Genomic DNA, 18,666 nt, shown 5'->3' on the forward strand with positions numbered 1-18,666 from the left:
TTAGTTCTGATTTTGCCACAACCCAGCTAATATGTTAGCAAACAACACTTTTATACAGCAAGGATGCATTTAATTGGTAAATGCTGTTAAAAATGTTCTTATTAAATTTTCTATTCAAAGAATCTTTTAAAGGTTTCCACAAAAATATTAAGCAGCACAACTGTTTTCAACACTGATAATAAGAAATGTTTCTTGAGCAGCAAATCAGTATATTAGAATGATTTCTGAAGTCTGGAGTAATGTTGCTGAAAATTCAGCTTTTATGAAGTTCACTGTATTCATTTACTGTGAACTGAGCCATTCGGATATGTGGAAAACACCGGATCACGAGTTAAGCGTGTGAGAAAGTGCGTACTTTGCTTTAAAACATGAAGCACACATACACACAATAATAATAATTAAAAAAAAAAAAAAATTAAAAATTAAAATTAAGAAGTATTTTGTGATTTTATATGGGCATTAAGCCATATTGCACTTTTGGATTTTAGTTCGTTTGACAGATACTTCACCAAAGCAATGGCACAAAACAATATTAGAGACCTTTTATGCTATTTTTTTGAGAAGTTTTAAAATATTTTCAGTAATTAATGAGAAAAGCTGACGGTTGTTGATTACTTGCACATTGGTCTCTATGTAGTACCTAAAAATCATTTGTGCAATCATTTTTAAAAGTTATAGAATACAACACCTCAACAAGCAACACAATTAGGTATCATTCATGTGAGTAACAAATGGTGTGTAATAAGTTGCACACATCTTAAAGGGTTATTTCACCCAGAAATGAAAATTTTGTCATTCATTACTTACCCTCATGTCTTTCCAAACCCGTAAGACTTTCGTTCATCTTCGGAACACAAATGAAGATATTTTTAATGAAATCTGACAGCATTTTGTCCCTAGACTGCCCTTACAAATAGAACTCTGATGCTTAAAAAGTTCATACAGAGATCGTAAAACTAATCCATATGAATTAAGTGGTTTAGTCCAAATTTCCCGAAGAGACATGATCGCTTTATACGATGAACAGATTTAATTTAGGCTTTTACTCACATATAAATATTGATCAGCCAACATAGTTGTGAAGGCAGTCTGTGGAGGGACAGAATGCTGTCAGATTTCATCAAAAAAATCTTCATTTGTGTTCCAAGGATGAACGAATGACATGAGGCTGAGTATTTAATGACAAAAATCTATTTTTTTGGGTGAACTAAACCTATATCAAGCACCATAAAAGGTGCTAAAGAGGATGTTTTGTTTTAAACATTTTTGCAATATTACTTGAAACTGTCTTTACTAACTGATAAAAGACTATTTATTAGGTGCACTGAAAGGAATAATATTAATATACATCATCTGTGCACAAGCTAGGGCCTTAAAAACATCAGCCAATCGTTTACGCGATCATCTGGCTTGTCAATCACTGCCATTACGTTCCTTGTGAGAGACGAGCGCAGCTGCGCGCTCCAGTAACTTTCCACACTCTACAGGCGCCGCATGCAATGTCTTTGTCAGGAGACAACTGCAGATTATGAGTTACCTGCGGTGAGTCCGACATAATGAATCCACTAACATGACACAGCGAATGCCGGTGGTAAACACTCGTGTTCCAATACTCGTGCACGAGTTTTGGGAGGCGTTCCCTCGAAAAGAGCTGTGAAGGAGGGGGGTTGTTCTTACGCATGCGCTCATTTCAAAAACTCACTACCAGTCTTTGGTTTCTCAGTCGACGAAAAGATCCTCTTTAGTACCTTTAATAAATGCACTATACTGTACTTCAGCAGAGCAGCACTTCAACTGTTGAGTCTGAGGTGGGACACACAAGTGAGGAAGTGTACGGCACATAATCTAACTAAATCTAGTTGCATAAATTAGGTCAGCCGGAACTGGGAACACTTCCTAAAACACCAGATGTACTCGTTACATCAGAAGAAGAATGGCATCTACACTAATATTAGTTTTTCTGTTGATCCCGAGGTTTACCGTAGTCAACCGGATCCGGGCGGTATCCAGTTGAGACCGAGGGCCGGTGCCCTGACACGACCACAACACAGCCCTGAAGTTTCAGCAGAGATCGAGTCAACTAGATCATCCATTGTGAAGGCCTCATCGACATGACAGCCAGTGCCACAGTTCCTCAACAAACCGTCCATAGCGTGATGAATACGATCCTCAACTGGATGGAACTGAAATAAATACTTTGAATGTTGCGATCCTATCAGACTTAGCTACCTGGATCGTAACAAAGCACTGTTCGCTAGAGGAGAACTTGCCGCTGTCGCCTTTGGCTTGCTTAGATGGGGACACTTGACATTTGACTTGACATTTGATATTCAACAGTATTCTTGACATTATTCAACAGTGCTTTGATCTGCCTGCATTGACACTATTCTTTAAGAGCTGCTGTGCAGACAAAATTATATACCAGTTATCACTGTAAAGCTACTTTGACACAATCTGCATTGTAAAAAGCGCTATATAAATAAAGGTGACTTGACTTGACTTGACTTAATCTATACTTCAGTGCCTGCATACCATCACAAATCCAAGCACGGAAATTGGGCACAGAGGGTGTGAGCTTGATGTATTTATTCCTCCCTAAAAATGTTGGTAATTGAAGCCCGTGTCAAAACGCAAATCAGAAATGTAAAATGGTGGGAGTTTAATCTGGGCCAGAGGCTTCAGATGTGCAAATCTGGCATCCCGTCTGGGGTCCAAACGCAGCCCCAACTGCATTTTAATGAACAGCTGCTATGCATTTTTCCCCTCCCTCTTTCTCGGTTTTTCCTGGTTTCTTCTCAATGATCTGTGATAGAGTGTGTAATACAAGCCTATTGACAGACTTTGCTATCTCATACTACCATTAAAATCAGTCACCTCAAAGAAGACCTACTGAATGCCCACTTCTTCAATTTTCTCAAGATTATTTTCATCTTCTGGCCCCTTCACACATACACACACAAATGTCTCACAGAAAGCAGCAAGGACACTCATTACTCAAGGGAAAACTCTTGAAAGTTTCGAAATAGCAGAGGAGCCCTGTGTGCATGAAAGAGGTTGAGAGAGGTTGTCAGTACGGAACTGAAAAAACCCTTGACCAGATGGAGGTAGGAGAATGTTAAAGAAAGGTGACGAGGATCATTAAAGGGAGACAGAGTGGTTGATGGAGTGTTTAATGATGGGATTGATTGTAACTAGAGATTCATGTGTCGATATGGATTGCTGAGTTGAAGCGTTCTGTACTTAATATTCATTAAATGTGCAATACAGCGGATAAGTCTCCATTATGAGAGGGTGGTGTAAAGATTAGGTCTGGTAACCCTAGGTTTGCATCCTGTATTCTTGAGCTACTGTATCACTACTATACTCTTGCGCTAGTCTTACAGAAGCAGCCAACTTTGCAGCGTATGCAATGTTCTAGTTTCATCACAATTACCATAATTATGAAATGAAAACTCCAAAAAATATTGCATTTCTATGGCATTGCTTGTAATGCTAAAAGCTCACAAGCAGCTTTGTTGTTGATTACAATAAAATAAGTCATGACTACATTAATTCACCTCCATTACATCTTACAAAATATCAAAGAACTTAGAATTGTTGGTAAGATTCTTTTAAATGTTTTTAAAAAAGTCACTTATGCTCACCAAGGCTGCTTTTTACAACAATAAAGTAATATTTACAATTTGAAACAACTGTTTTCTATTTGAATATACTTAAAAAATATTATTTTATCCTGCTTTTACAAAGCTGAAATTTCCGCAGCCATTACTCCAGTCTTTGGTGTACCATGATCCTTCAGAAATCATGCTGATTTGGTGCTCAAGGAACATTTCTTATTGTTACCAATGTTAAAACAGTTGTGTTGCTTCATATTTCTGTGGAAACAGTGATACATATTTTCAAGCTTATTTGACTAATATCAAGTTTAAAAGAACAGCATTTTTTAACATAAATTTTTTGTAACAATGCAAAAGTCTTTACTGTCAATTTTGATCAGTTTACTGCTTCCTCGCTGAATAAAAATAATTCATTTCTATAATGCGGCACACATTACGTAATCACATTGGAAAGGTCACACGTGACGTAGACGGAAGTACCGAGCAAGTGTTTTCAAAGTGAATGTGCAAACACTGAGTCAAACGGCCTTTACCAAAAAAGATAAAACAACGATGTCGGACGATTTTGAAGTTGGAGGAGAAAATGAGATTAAGTTTTGCACCCTATACCGCGGTACTTCTGCCTATGTCACACGTGAGAGAATGACTAATTGTCCTCATCTGGGATCATGTAGAGCCCTTTGAAGCTGCATTTAAACTACAATTTGGACCTTCCACCCATTGGTAGCCACTGAAGTCCACTATATGGAGAAAAATCCTGGAATGTTTTCCTCAAAAACCATAATTTATTTTCAACTGAAGAAAAACAAACATCTTGGATGACATGCGGGTGAGTAAATTATCTGGAAATTTGAATTTCTAAAGTGAACTAATCCTTTAAAGCTCAAACAAAAGACCTTCGAGGCAATTACTGCAGCAGCTCATACTCTTTAAACAAGACTTGTCAAAATCAAACTGATAAAACAAACCTGTGCACCCTTGACTCATGAATTAATTATGTAGTAGTCAGCCAATTACACTGGAAGTTACAATTTCAGACACTTTTCTGTGTGCATCGCATTTTAAGAAGGTCCATGACCAGGGCGGCACAAGCTCAACTGCCACAAAACAGTCACGCTGCTCCCACTTCACACTCACAATTGAACATGATCTTTAAGACGCACGTGAAAGACTGAGAATTTTGTTTATTGACAAAATTGCACTAAAATAAAAGAATAAACAACTAAGCATGTTTTCATTCTGCAAAAAAAAAAAAAAAAATCTGCATGCAACTACTAGTACAGCTGCAAATGCAAATTATGTATTATATTAGCACAAATACAAGTGTGCATACAGAATTTTAAACGACACTACCTTTGACTTAATTATACACATACACACAGGTCTGGAGTGGCCATTGGATGCAGTGTTGCAAAGTCTGAGGTTTTCCTGTGGAATTGGGTTATTTTTACTCTTGCCACAGGTTGTTTTCTAGTCTGCGGGTTGAAGCGACTCAGAAAGCATTAAGTCATTCAGTTCATTTTCAATGAGAGACACACAGAAAGTGGTAAATCGGATGTGGTTCTAATAGTTGCAAAGGGACAGTGTGCAAGCTGTGCTCATACACCAAAAATTACGTCGCTTGTGCATGAACTGCTCTTCGTAGTGTTAACATAATATATGGTGTATGTAAATATTATGCATTAAGGTGAGCCACATAACTTCTCCCCCAATTTCTCACACACACACATACAACATAAGCCAACCTTTTCAGAAGTGTGTGTTGGCCTTTAAAACCCATTAATCATCATCAACAGTAAAAGTTGTCATCTTTTTTTATTCACATTCAGATAATTTTATTCGTTTTGATGACAAATTGATGTAGATCATGTAGATAATAGATGCCACTCTAAGAGTGGGGAGGGAGTGGCACTACTAGGTTAGAATTACTAGGTTAATTCATATTTAGAAATAATTAATGGGGTGATAAGTTGATGATATAAGTGCAGTAATTCCAAATGAATGTCCAAAAATATAAATAAAAAATTAAATTAAAAATCTCTCTCTTTCTTGCCACCCAGGGCGGCTGCATAGCTCGCCTATAGGCACGCGCCGGTCCTGTCCATGACATCCTGCAGGCATGGCTCCCTGAGGCGGAGACTATCCTTGAGCAGAACGCCTGAACCCAGGTTGCTGCAGGGGAACTGTCTGTGGGCCTGGTGGGTAATGAACATGTTCTTCCCTTGAGCTCTGTTTGAATCTCTCTTCATCTCTGATCAATCTTCCTGGTGTTTCCTGTCTACTCCTATACTATATTCCTGTTCTAAAACATGAGTTCGCTACATAAACTAAGAGAAAAAAAGCAAAAAAAATTACCCTTAGGGTTACAACAGCTTGTCACTGGGGAGATATTCACCCCCAGTGTTCCCCCCCTTTTCACCGCGAGAGATTTTGCAAAAATTTTACGTGTTCACAGTCAGGATGCTTGGTTGTTAATGAATGAAATCTGTTAGTGTGTGGTGTGCTGTCTTGGTCACATCATGACACTCAGATTTTTTTTTTAACATCGTATTTGGTCTAATCTAAAGGCCTTTGAGGCGTTAAATTGCGAAGATCTAGAGTTTTCGCTGAAGGGCGTGTCCGTGACTGCTTAACAAATTTCGATGTTGTGCCACGAAAAAGGAAGTTGTTGTAACTCAGGCATTCAATGTCCAATCTGCCCCAAACTTCACATGTTTTATTAGAGTCCTGACCTGAAGACATCTACATGGCAATATTCAGTTACAGCCAAAGAACCACCTGTGAGTAACAGGAAATGTCATGTTTTACACTGTGATTAACTCCTCATAGAGATTGAAACAGAACCACATCATATATGGTCAGTATAATCTTAAGGCTTTAGCCATGTTAAATTGCAAAAATCTTGAGTTTTCATTGGAGGGTGTGTCTGTGGCAGCCTAACAAAAAAATCAGATGTTTCGCCATGAAAGAGGACATTGTTGTAACTCAGGCAGATTTTGTCTGATCTGCCTTCACATGTGTGATAAGAGTTCTGGCCTAAAGACATCTATATGCCAATATTCAGTTAGTCATAGCGCCACCTGCTGGCAACAGGAAATGGTATGCTTTATACTGTAATTCACTCCCAGAAACACATTTCAGTATGCCACAAAGTACCAAACATACTAGAAACACGTTAAATCATGCAACACTTGGCTAAGTGCTAATGTATGCGATTAATGCCACGAAACAGGAAGTTGTAGTAACTCAGGCATACAATGTCCAAATTTCACATGTTTGAAAATAGTCCTGGCCTGTGACATCTACATTGCAATATTCAGTTACGGTCAAAGCGCCACCTTTTGACAGTAGGAAGTGTGGCAATTTGAAATGACTTGGCCTAATTCTCCATAATTCTGTATTCACTCTCTTATATGCATCTCGCCCACTGTTCACCATTTTCCTAAGGCCAGCGGGTGGCGGTAAGCCCGGGTGCAAGGGCCCTTTCATCGCTGCTTGCAGCTTTAATAATCCATACGGCTCCAGGGGGTTAATAAATGCCTTCTGAAGTGAAGCGATGGGTTTTTCGTAAGAAAAATATATCCATATTTACACCATATCTGTTCATATTTTATTCAGCAAAGACAAATTAAATGAATCAAAAGTGTCGGTAAAAACTTTTAAATTGTTACCAGAAAAAAAAAAAAAAAAGAATTCAAACTTTCTAGTTATCAAAGAATCCAGGGGGAGTCAACATTTCTTAAGCACCAAATTAGCACATTAGAATGATTTCTGAAGGATCATGTGACATTGAAGACTGGAGTAATGGCTGCTGAAAATTCAGTTTTGCCATGAGGAAAAATGCTAATACCAAATTTATTGAAACCAAGTAAATTCTCCTGAGCAGAGAACTATTTGTGTAGCATACAGAGTTGATCTGTGGAGCATTCTGAGTTACTAACTTATGAGGTTTCATGACAGTTTGAATGCTGCCTTATAATGCAGATGGATACTGTATATACAAAGGTGTCTCTTCAGGTTTTGGAAAACACCTAATCTGTCCTTGGCCTTGTCCATCTTTCGCATTATCTTATTGATTGTTTGTGCACATAACACTGATGTGTACAAGCAAAAATAAAAAAACAAATAAATAAAGACAGAAAAAAAACTTACAGCTATTGTGTTGGAGAGGGTCATGTGCATATTGTGTACCTATGAGCAGAGTGTTTATTTACCAACATGCAGTTCTCAAGTTCATCGACCACACCGCCTGACTTTTCTCTGGGGTGGCCATAAGCCTTATATTTATAGTTATGTCTTAACACACAGCAGAAATCTGTGCACCAAGTTCCCAACAAACCTCAAGGTTACAAGAGGTAGCAGCACTCTAAAGCAGCCATATACTCTCACTTCAGTCTCACTGCACTGGCCCCGAGGGTGAGAACTGCAAAGCCAGTTGCATCTTCAGCCACCATTAGTATTCCAATCATAACTTCGAAGTATTTGAAGCCTTTCCCAATACTGTCCACAGAATTCCTTTACAACTTAACATGACTACCAGATCAGATGCTACAAGGGTCAATCTCACAAAAATATGTTCAGGTCACATTTCTCCCTACAGTCTGAAGGGGGAAAACACACACGCACAAAGTTTTATGTAAAGAAAATACAGCATATTTTGAGGAACAATTAAGATGTATTGCACTGACAAAATATATTTTTTTATTATATTATATTATATTATATATATTTTTTTTACCTTTTAATTCATTCTCAAAGGTGATTCTCAGCTGTTTTGAGTGTGTGTGTGTGTGTGTGTGTGTGTGTGTGCGTGTGTGTGTTTTTTTTTTTTAACAGTGAAATAATTATTACCATGATGTATAAACAATTTAATATACACACATACACACTCACTGTTAGGTACTATTAGGAATGCATTAACTAATGTTAACTAAAGGGACCCAATTGTAAAATGTTATTGTGAAATCTTAATTGGCTTATCAATTTTTTTTTTCTTTTAATTTTGAGTAAAATAAGACTGAATCCTGTTTTATTTCTCATTTATTTATTTAGTGAACTAACAGCACATAATTATTAATACGGTTTTCCTTTTATCAAAATCATTTTTGTAATGTAATTTATGTTTCTACACTTTTTCATGTGAAAAGATGTTTTTTTTTTTTCTCCATACCAAAGAACTAATAAATGCAAGAGGTAGAATTTTAAATTGAGAGGGAAAATAAATGCAAGAGTTAAAGGTGTAAATGATCATCCAACTGCTCAAAATCATTTATGCTGAACTAAAACACCTGTCCCTTGGATGGTGAGCAGACGGTGGGCATATGACTAGATCTCTCCTTGATGAGAATGATTGCGTAGACACGCTTTCATGACAACAAACAGAGCACAACACTGAATTTAATTTGTTTTAATCCATACTACACTGAAAAAAAAAAGGTCTTAGTTCTTGACAACATAGACTGATGCCCATGTTCACCAAACAGCTATGACAAACATGCTACGTGTTAAAAGAAATCTGGGATTTATGGCTGTATTCACCCCATTACCAATGCAGAGACAATTTGCAATGCAATATCACAGGTATGATGGTGAGGTGGGATGTGGGGGTGGGGGGTATCATTTTACAGAGTGCGGAAGTCATCAATCACTCGATCTGTATGTTCTCACCGCTGCTTGAAATGCTACATGGATTCCAGATCTGTACTTGTGCCTGCCCTGAATGACAATCTCACACACACACACACACACACACACACACACACACACACACACACACACACACACACACACACACACACACAAATGGAATAATATGAATGTCTCTGGTGACATGAGTATGAAATAGAAAATTTAAAATCTGTTGATAATTTAAAATTCTGCTGATGGTAGAAGCTATGGATGTGCATTTTGGTAATTCTGACTACTCGAGTAGTAAAGATAAAATCAACTCAAATGTGCAGGGAGTTCTGTCGATAGTGAACTTTATACATGTTACTAACTATAAGTAACTTTAAAAATATATGTAAACTACCAATCATTAGAGTATTAGTAGACTGTCTACTTAAAGGGTTAGTTCACCCAAAAATGAAAATAATGTAATTTATTACTCACCCTCATGTCATTCTACACCCGTAAGGCCTTCGTTCATCTTCGGAACACAAATTAAGATATTTTTTATGAAATCCGATGGCTCTATAGACAGCAATGCCACTGAACTTCAAGATCCAGAAAGGTACTCAAAACATATTTAAAACAGTTCATGTGAGTACAGTGGTTCTACCTTAATATTATAAAGCGACTAGAAAACTTTTTGAATCTTTTGTTTCGAATCAGTGATTCAGAGTGCCTAAGTCACGTGATTTCAGCAGTTTGGCATTTGACACGTGATCCGAATCACTGATTTGAAACAAGATTTGAAGCAGTGTTTTGAAATTGGCCATCACTAGATATCGTTGAAAAGTCTTTTTTTTTTTTTGGCGCACAAAAAGTATTCTTGTCACTTTATTATATTATTTGTAAAACCTCTGTACTCATATGAACTGTTTTAAATATGTTTTGAGTACCTTTCTGGATCTTAGGCGTGGTGTATGCCAGAAAGTAGCGATCAACATCAACGTCAACGTCTCGCGTGAAGAAGAAAGTAACAGTAAACAACAATGGAGGACATATATCAGCTTTGTTTGAGCAAAGTCTGAAGGGTGCAAGGGAAAATACCAATTCACGCAAATGCCGATTCTCTGTCAACCAATCAACATTCTGCAGTGAGTGTAGCTCCACCCTTTTGGTACTGGTACTATTGTGCTAGGTACTCCAACAGAAGGGTCCCAAAAAAGTGGTACGGTTCGGTATTTTGGTAAAATTCACAACTTCTGACAACGGAAACGGAAATAATTGTGTACGATGCTGAACCGTACTGCTTGGTGGAAAGGAGCCATACGTAACTTTGCAAGTACATGTCAACATATTCTACTAACCCTAACTTAACAGTCTACTAATACTCTAATGAGAGTTAGTTGACATGATGTTGCAAGGTTACTTATAGTTTAAACAACAACAACAAAAAAAAAAAAAACATTTTACAAAATATAAATGTGCTCTCATGAATGCGGGTTGGAAATTCATATGGAGATTCAAACAAAACACTTGCGTCGCTTCAAAAAATTGAGGTTAAACCACTGGATGGGTCACTTTAATGATGTCTTCACTACCTTTCTGGGCCTTGAAAGTGGTAGTTGCATAGGCTGTCCATGGAGGGACAGAAAGCTTTCAGATTTCATTAAAAAGATCTTCATTTGTCTTCCGAAGATGAACAAAGTCATCAACATGAGGGTGAGAAATTAATGACAGAATTTTCATTTTTGGGTGAACTAACCCTTTAAAATATGCTTGGCTCAAAGTATGCAGCGGCATGTTTGTTCTCATCCCTAGTATAAGGTAGTCTTTGGACAGAAAATGTCCTCCGAGAAACCACTCAAGTTAGAGTGTGTGTATGTCTATCTCCTTATTCATGTCCGTCTTGGCAGGAGCAATTTAATACATTTTCTGATGGATGGTGCATCAGTTTGAATCTATCAGGACATTTAGACGGTGATGACTCTGGACATGGCCAATGGCTCTCTATGTTGCCAACCAGATGGAATCAAGGAGAACACTGAGAGATGGGAGGCGATATATATATATATAGAGAGAGAGAAATAACATCAGTACAGCAGTAAGTAAATTCTGACAATAGTGCTTTCATTCTTCCATCTCCATCACCACAGGGTGATTGGGGCTCAATCCTACACATCGGCTCCATTGTACCACCAACCATTTACGTCATAATTATTCTGCTGGGTCTGACCGACAATGTTCCAAAGCTAATTAAATCTATTAACAACAAATTAAGCTCAGCAATGAGGAGGTGGCAGGGAATTGAAAACCTATAATAGGAGGTATAAAAGAGTCATAGCTGACCACTCAGAATATAGTTGATAAGGTTGATTCTTTTCAGAAGTAGACTTGGGGGCTTTGATCGCTTGAAATTACTGACGTCATTTCTGAGCAGACATGAACTGAGTTTTTCAATCTCGTGCACCTTAATGAAAGGGTTTATTTGCCAAACCTCTCAATCAGTTAAATGATTTAAAAAAAATGATAATCACATTCGAAAACAGGAGAATTAATCAAGTTAAAACAAATAACTATTAACCTGGAGATCTTGTATAAAATAAGTATGTTTAGATGCAAACTGAGGCTTTGTGGGTGAGATATTCAAATTCAGGAATTTAGGCAAGGCAAGGCAAAGCAATTTTATTTGTATAGCACATTTCATACACAATGGTAATTCAAAGTGCTTTACATAAAGAAAAACCAAATACATAATAATAATAATAATAATGGAACACATAAGAAATAGATATAACAGTAAAAACAGAGAATTTTGCTATCTAGATGGAAGAGTTAGGAAATTTCAGGGAGTTTTTTGTTGTCCATCAGAGCGGATCTAAACGGATCTATCAATCAGAGATGGATTTAGGATCTAAATGAATCTTCCTCACGCAGAGTGATAACTGCTGTGCGTTTAAACATTACCCTTACAGACAAAAACTTAAAACCACATTTAATCATGGGCAAAAACAAAGCAAATTATGATGTGAAATTGTGATGTTGATGATGTTCTTTCTAATAAGATACATTAAGCCACATCCAGACCAATAAATGCCCAAATCAAGGCTCATCAACTAGTGAGACAATAAACCAAATCCAGTTACAAATGTTTTGAAGGCCCTTCGATTGATTTTGATGAATCGTTGCACTGCCCAATACATCAAAGCACTTCATGTGCAAATCTAAAAGGCAGTTCAAAGGCTCTCAGCAGAAATCAATTAGCACACTGGAATGTTTGAGCTACTCCAATTTCCAAAACCTTTAAAGGGATAGTTCACCCAAAAATGAAAATTTGATGTTTATCTGCAGGGCATCCAAGATGTAGGTGACTTTGTTTCTTCAGTAGAACACAAATGATGGTTTTAAATCTAACCGTTGCCGTCTGTCAGTCGTATAATGCATGGCAATGGGAACTCCATCCATAAGAGTAAAAAAAACATGCACAGACAAATCCAAATGAAACCCTGTGGCTCGTGACGACACATCAATGTCCTAAGACACGAAACGATCAGTTTGTGCGAGAAAACAAACAGTATTTATATAATTTTTACCTCTAATACACCACTATGTCCAACTGCCGTGCGCATCCGGTTGGTAAGGTCTGAAAACACGCTCTGATGACGGAAGTGATCGCTCGTGTGTATATGTCTATGAGCGCGAGCGATCACTTCCAGCGTCAGAGTGCATTCAGACCTCACACACCAGATGTGCAAGGCAGTTGGACATAGTGGTGTATTAGAGGTAAAATATTATATAAATACTGTTCGGTTTCTCGCACAAACCGATCATTTCGTGTCTTAGGACATCAATGTGTCGTCACGAGCCGCAGGGTTTAATTTGGATTTGTCTTTGCATCTTGTCTGTGACTCTTATAGATGCAAGACTGACAGACTGCAACGGTTGGAGTTAAAAATCATCATTTGTGTTCTACTGAAGAAACAAAGTCACCTACATCTTGGACGCCCTGGGGGTAAGCAGATAAACATAAAATTTTTATTTTTGGGTGAACTATCCCTTTTAAGGCACATATTTGACTGAGACTCATCCAATCAGATGTTTTTTATGCAAATGATGTCGATGCAGACAAATCTTCAGAAACAGAACAGCAATGAGCAGCATTTACAAACATGCTTCCATAAAATATTTATTCAGAAAAGGGCTCATAAAACATTTCTAATGTGATGCACCACTACAACACCTGCAGCATTCATCCCGACTATGTGTGTGTGTGTGTGTGTGTGTGTGTGTGTGTGTGTGTGTGTGTGTGTGTGCTTTTGTTTATATTACATTGTGGGGACCAAATGTCCCCACAATGTAATATAAACCTGAGTTCACCTACATTGTGGGGACCAGCCACCGGTCCCCACAATGTAAATTAATTAATAAAAATACTAAATTATGTTTTTGTGAGAAAATAAAGGTGTGCACAGTTTCCTGTGATGGTTAGGTTTAGGGTTAGGGGTTGGGTAGGGGGATAGAAAGTACGGTTTGTACAGTATAAAATGCATTGCATCCCCACAATTCACAAAAACAAACATGTGTGTGTGTGTGTGTGTGTGTGTGTGTGTGTGTGTGTGTGTGTGTGTGTGTGTGTGTGTGTGTGTGTGTGTGTGTGTGTGTGTGTGTGTGTGTGTGCGTGTGTGTGCATGTGTGTGCATGTGTGTGCATGTGTGTGTGTGCGTGTGGTGTCCTGGTAAAGGCTATGTGAATCTTTGAGCTTGTTGGGACATTTTTTGGTCCCCATAAGAAAAACAACTTATATTTTTTTTTGTAAGGAAGTTTTCTGTGATGAGTAGGTTGAGGGATAAGGGATAGACTATATAGTCTGTACAGTATAAAAATCATTGTCTATGGAAAGTCCATAGACATAAAACATGGAAAGATTGGGAGAAAGATTAGTAATCTGGTGACTGCTAATGACATGACAGAAGATTTCAGGTAGGTTTTGAATTAAATAAAGCAACCAAATGTTAAATTAAACTACATAGTCTTCACTGTATACATTAAAGGTGCCTTAGAACTTTTTTTAAAAAGATGTTATATAAGTCTAAGGTGTCCCCTGAATGTGTCTGTGAAGTTTCAGCTCAAAATACCCCATAGATTTTTTTTAATTCATTTTTTAACTGCCTATTTTAAGGCATATTTAGAAACGAGCCGAATTCAGGTTGCGGCCCCTTTAAATCACATGGTCTCTGCCCCCTCCCGAGCTCTCGACTCTATCACAGCATAAACAAAGTTTACACAGCTAATATAACCCTCAAAATGGATCTTTACAAAGTGTTTGTCATGCATACTGAATGCATGCGTCGGATTGTGTGAGTATTGTATTTATCTGGGTGTTTACATTTGATATTGAATGAGTTTGATTGTGCTCCGTGGCTAACGGCTAATGCTACACTGTTGGAGAGATTTATAAAAAATGAAGTTGTGTTTATGAATTATACAGACTGCAAGTGTTTAATAATGAAAATAACGACGACTCTTGTCTCCGTGAATACAGTAAGAAACGATGGTAACTTTAACCACATTTAACAGTACATTAGCAACATGCTAACAAAACATTTAGAAAGACAATTTACAAATATCACTAAAAATATCATGTTATCATGGATCATGTCAGTTATTATTGCTCCATCTGCCATTTTTCGCGGTTTTCCTTGCTTGCTTACTTAGTCTGATTATTCAGCTGTGCACATCCAGACGTTCTGCCCTTGTGTTATACCTCAATCATGGGCTGGCATTATGCAAATATTGGGGGTGTACATATTAATGATCCCGACTGTTACGTAACAGTCAGTGTTATGTTGAGATTCGCCCGTTTTCCAGAGGTCTTTTAAACAAATGAGATTTATATAAAAAGGAGGAAACAATGGAGTTTGAAACTCACTGTATGTCTTTTCCATGTACTGAACTCTTGTTATTTAACTATGCCAATATAAATTCAATTTTTAATTCTAGGGCACCTTTAAATATAGATTAATCCTTATTAAAGTTACAAAACTTAGTCAAGAGCAGAGAGTGATTTTTTTCTTTGTCTTATGATGTTTGAATAACATTAATGACACAGACAGCAGCAGCAATATTAGGCTGCTGTCACACCAAACGCATTGATACAATTATACTGGTACACATGCGTTTTCTATCTCAACTGTTTACAATTACTTAAGACAAGACAAATGAGAATGCACTGTCTGTGAATGTAGCGTTTGTGTGACACGACTTGCTTGCACAAAGCGACACGTGCCAGTATCGACTTGTCTTTCACACTTAAACAAACAATAGCACAGATTTATGCCAACATTCCCATTTTGTTGGGTATCCTCATAAGAGCAGTTTTAAATGAGTTAAATAATGTCTTAAATGAACTTAAAGAGTTGTGAGACAATGAAATGTGTGTTAGATCTGTATCATGCTCGGTAGCGCCGGCAGGTCTTAAAGTCACAGCAGCCTAATGAACCAGTTGAAAAAGAAACTCAAAACTGACGGTGTGAACGTGGCCAATGTGAAAGCAAGCACAGGGGTTTCAGATGACCCCACAGAACTGTAGTCTGTTAGTGGCAACTCGGCCCTTGGGGGAGAAAAAAACAGGGAGGTGGGCTTGATGCTTTGTGAGCTGCTTATTCGGCAATGTCTCTACACCTTACACAAGGTGGAAAAATGATGCTGACCTTTTCTAGACAGACAAAAAATACAAACCGAAAGAATGCATGCTTCCAACCTCGAAGCTAAAGACTGAGGCATGACGATCTCAAAGATGTGGGCATCTTTTTCAAGTGGCAGCAAGGGGTATAAATCATTTCCCCAAGCATTCGGCCTCAATTCTTCAGCATCTTCAAATCCCATTCAATTTTAATTTAATTTCTCATTGCTTCATCCATACAAAATACAGAGGGAAGGAGCAAGTGTCTCCAGCTGGTTCACTTGAGGTAAAACTATAATGACAGATTTAAAACTGATTCTTGAGGCAGGAGGGCTCCGACTCATCTCTGGAGATATGAAATGACAGTTTGCAGTGATTGGACATGCAGTTCACTCAATCAGGCTTTTTGCCCCACATCAAGCCTTTACACGCTTTCCTTAATGTGCACTACTTCGACACCAAAACCCCTTTTCAGTAAGGTGAACATCTTTTGATTTCATTCTATACCTGTTTGATGTTTTCCCTTCATCTTTGTGTTTTCCATTTCCTTGAATAAACAAAACTGTAATGCAATCTTTTTTTTATCTCTTGAAAGTATGTTAGTCCCTGACATTTATAGTTTGAAATGCCATTATAGCAAATAAATATGCGGTGCAGATATTGCATTTTTCAGCTTAAAATTTCAGAACTCACAACCAAATTTTCAGCTTGTCAATTTATGTAGTTTCTGTCACGTCACTGATATAAAAATGGCACAATGAAAGCAATGCACACATTATTTGTTTAGCTTTAAACCTCTCTCAGATTGACAAATGACAGAAAATATCATTTCTTTTTTAAATAAAACTGTAAATAAATAACCTGAAGTGGGGAAAAAAACAAAAACAAAAAAAAGACCATGTATTCTACAAAGCCTCCAGGCTTAGCAGTCCTGAGGTTTTAAGTTATAAATCATCTGTTTTTCTCTGAAGAACCACCGTCCAGTGTACAAACACTAAACACATTAACATTCAAATCATATGCAGTGCTTTCCTGCACTGTAGACTGATGCAAGAGAAATAAAGCCTCTGTAAAGGTAAAGTTTGTAATATCTGCTACTTGCAAATATAAAAGCTGTTTTCAAGTAGGCCAGTCTGCCATTGGACGATGGACATTATTTCAAATAATCTGACAACTAAATGCCAACACTGACCAGTCATAATTAAGCATTTCAGAGATTTGGACAATATTTTTTCAAGTATTCATTTTAATATGAATTTACATTTCATATATTTATATTATGTACTATTCAGATTAACTTTGTGCTTGGGGTCCCAGAGAACCAATTATAATAACCATTATATATACATTTTATAATTAGTAAAAATATTAATATTATCAATAGTTACATGATTAATCATACTAATTAATAATATAACACATTGCATACATTTATTATAATAATCATAATAACATTATAATATATTGAAATACTGTTCCTTAAAGTGCCCCTATTATACTTTTTCAAATATTACCTTTCATGCAATGTGTTAATGTAGCTGTCTGTGAATTTAAACGATTTGCAAAGTTGGGAAATGCAGTTATTGTCTCTCAAAAGAAAGAATCGACTCTGAACCCTTTGAAACAAATGGTTAGGAATTCGAATCCCACTTCCGTGACGGCTAAACGTCACTGGGTAACACATTTGCCGAATACGCGTCAACAGTCTTCATTGGCTGCCCGCGAACAGCTACTCTGACCCGCCTTCAAACGCAGTAGCTGGTTCATGTTGTCTTACTGATATACTTCTGCAAATTATCTGTGGCTCACTATTACCTAAAATTGTGTCCATTCATGCAGATTGTCTGTTGTTCTTACAACTCTGAGTAATGATAAAGGATGGAGCAAGATTTACATCAGTCGTTCACGTTAGTGCTCGTGGTTGGATTTTTAGTGTCGCCATTGTTACTGTCTTCACAGTGTGTACAATCGACGAGCTACGGAAGACTGTTATGGTGATGGGAGTTTCGCTTCCAACAGGCGCTGTAAGCGGCAGACCAGTTATAACATAATGTGCCACTTGGCCAATCAGAGCAGAGTAGGATCAAGGAAAGGCGGTGTTAGAGAGACTGAAGCATCAGACGAGTCGTTTGAGAATCATTGAAAAATGTGAAAAATGTGTGATGTGCAATGCATATTATGAGAAAATTAAAGTGTATTTTGACCTTTGATGCATGTAAACATCTTGTAGGAGACCTACAAAAAATTAAGAACCTTTAAAATAGCATAATAGGGGCACTTTAAATCATTTCAATAATTTCATCTGACCTAGTGAAAGCCCATGTAATTTAAATTAAATTGGGAAAAGTCAGTGAAAAAAAGTTGGAAAAAGTAATGTGCTGCAATATATTTTTACCTACATTATCACCTCTCAGATCCCAGTTAGAATATATATGTTCATTTCATTACATTAATTAACAGTTAATTAAAGCTGCTGTCCGCGATTTTTGGCCCTCTAGCGGTTAATAAACAGAACTGCATGTGGTTGCGGAGGAACATTCTAGCCGGAGCTATGTCTATGGCGAGTCACGCAGTTACTGTGATACTCTGCAGCAGGTCCTACCAGTCTGGTCTGAAATAGTCAGAATATAAACACTTATTATAAGTGTACCATAATGATTCAGGATAAGACAAAAACACGGTTTGGAAAATGGATTCATGTTGTATATTCTCATTATATATTTTTTGTACATTTTTAACAAAAAAAAGTTGCGGACTGCA

At 37.3% G+C, this 18,666-nt stretch overlaps 1 protein-coding gene across 2 annotated transcripts in view; it reads right to left on the reverse strand.

The window, feature by feature from the left end:
• The window catches only part of tspan9a (tetraspanin 9a), a 241,296-nt gene that overhangs the window by 127,451 nt on the left and 95,179 nt on the right, over nt 1-18,666 (reverse strand). The gene's annotated exons all lie outside the window — the stretch shown is intronic.

The sequence above is a fragment of the Chanodichthys erythropterus genome, chromosome 7 (genome assembly GCF_024489055.1).
Source record: "Chanodichthys erythropterus isolate Z2021 chromosome 7, ASM2448905v1, whole genome shotgun sequence".
Classification (NCBI taxonomy): Eukaryota; Metazoa; Chordata; class Actinopteri; order Cypriniformes; family Xenocyprididae; genus Chanodichthys; species Chanodichthys erythropterus.